General features: G+C 32.1%; 1 long non-coding RNA gene across 1 annotated transcript; it reads left to right on the top strand.

The window, feature by feature from the left end:
* Window positions 1–256: 256 nt before the first annotated feature.
* Window positions 257–1,857, top strand: LOC137073368 (uncharacterized). The gene is made up of 3 exons (XR_010904774.1): window positions 257–777; window positions 1,007–1,103; window positions 1,289–1,857. It is a non-coding gene; the product is annotated as an uncharacterized lncRNA (long non-coding RNA).
* The last annotated feature ends 405 nt before the right edge of the window (window positions 1,858–2,262 follow it).

The following is a 2,262-nucleotide window of genomic DNA, read 5'->3' as shown; positions in this document are numbered from 1 at the left end:
ACAAACTCTAAATTTCATGGGGTCTTCATTTTGCTAAAGATAATAATTTTTTTTTCCCCAAATGAAACAGCATAGAGATCCAGATAAGATACGGAGCACAAAAAAACTAATGTGCAGACCAAATACCATAACATGCATTTTTACATTTCAGAGGTCATACTACAGAGAAATGTTGTGTCAGAGGTCATGTGCTATAATGCCTATCAGAGTGAAAAGATCAATGCACTCAAGCAAATATGGATGAATTTTGATACACTGTAAAAAGTCAATCTGTGGGTTTGTAGATTTCATTAAATTTAATATGTAAACTTTATTTAACAAAATTAATTTCTTGTTTTTTTGACAGTTTTTTGCATTGAAATTATTTAAAAATTACTGGAATAAAATCTACTAAATGTGGTTGTTAAGGATTTAGCTATTATTTTTGAATAATTTCAACTCGAGAGAATATTGAATTAATCCAACATGATACAAATGAGCTGTTTTCAATTTAGAAGCATTTCCTGTTAAAGCGCATGCTTAATGCAGCTCACAGCACGAGGCACACATGCACTGGAGTTCCTCGATGCAGACTCATTTCTGACAAAGGTAAGGACTATTATGTAATTTATATTTGAAAAAGCTGTTGTAAATTGTTCAAGTTGTCTACTTGATGTAATATGGTCATCTTAATTATCATTTTTAATATATAGGGCCTATAGGACCTTAAAGGTGCACTGTCGTTGCTGCCTATGTGTGGATCAGATTTAATCAAAAAATGGGTCTGGGATGACGTGGGTGAGTACATGAAATTTTATTTTGTGTGAACTAACCCTTTAATCTGGTTTTCTTCAGTAAATTTTAAAGGAAAAAGCATTATTTTTCACATATTTAACTTATCTAAAATGTGCTGTTGAGTTTGATTGCTTGTCCAGGGTGTTGCTATGCTATTGGTACTGTTTAGAGCATGTTTGGTAAATGTCACGGCCCTTAGAGGAGATATCATTAATTCATTTCTTTCTTTTAGGATGAACATTGTCCTGTTGATATGACGAGAGGTGGACATCCGCTGCATGGCAGAATTCCTTGGGGAACGTACAGGAGATCTCATCAAAGAATTCAACGTATGCAAACTTAATTTCAATATACCAAATGTGTGAATTTAAATAAATTATTGTTGGTTACTTAACCATAATAATGTTGACTGGACTTGTTTGATCAGTATTATAAGATACAAATAGAGTTCCAGATTTTCTCTTTTAATCAATATTTCTTAGGTTTTGAGTCTCACTGCTGTTTATGATTGCAGGAAAATGAAGAACAGTCAGGAATTGAACAGCTTGTGATGGCAGTAATTGTGACCAGGACAGGAGCTAAAAGTGACAGTCCAAATGACACTGGAATTGTTATCGAATGCTTGGAAGTTCTCATAGGCCTTGAAGTTGCAGTTCTGATGGTAAAGTTCACACTGAGAATACAAAAATTGTAACTTGTTGGCAATAAAATGAGTTTGTAATTCATCTTTGACGTCTGTCTGTTATTCATACCTGCAATCAGATTTAATTAAATGATTTTAATTAATCCACTCATTAAAAATAATAATACCAACTTAAATGTGTGTTAAATCAAAATAATTCCAATAAGTAGCATTCATTATTAAAGTCAGGTTTTTGTCCAAGGAAACCAATATTTTTGTTTAAATTTTACTTAATTATTTTGTGTGATGTTTGCAGTTACTCATTTTGAATGGTTGATTTTTAATGTGCTCATTTGATTAATTCTAACTCAATTTTTAAGTGTTGTTGAATTTAATTAATAACATTGCTTGTAATCTGTTGCCACAATTTTATTGAGTAGATATAGGGTATTATTTTTTACAGTGTATAGTGCACTGCAGAACATCTTTATAGATTTGATGTGTCTGAATGTAACAAAGAGACACAATGACAGAAATCATGAAACAAATGCCATCTAGAGAAAGAGCGATATAAAAACTAGAACAGCACTGTAGAATTCACAGGATATCCACACTGGCAGTAAAATATTCCATTAAAGTACAAAACACTGTATTCCTTTCGAATTGAACAAGTATACAGATTCCAACTGGAATATTCAGAATGAAAACAGCAGTTTTTGGAACTGCATGTTTAATTATTTTGCTTGTTATTTTCCTAGCACACGATTCCCCTTGATTCTCCATAATGGTGGCAAGAGCATCAGGGCTCGCTTACACTTCAAACTAAATAAATAAATATATCTGTCAAATGTGTTTACTTGTGTTGT

This window comes from Pseudorasbora parva, chromosome 4 (assembly GCF_024679245.1).
Source record: "Pseudorasbora parva isolate DD20220531a chromosome 4, ASM2467924v1, whole genome shotgun sequence".
NCBI classification, from domain to species: Eukaryota; Metazoa; Chordata; class Actinopteri; order Cypriniformes; family Gobionidae; genus Pseudorasbora; species Pseudorasbora parva.
Note: the sequence above shows the minus strand (reverse complement) of the source record. Positions and strands in the feature narration are given on the sequence as shown.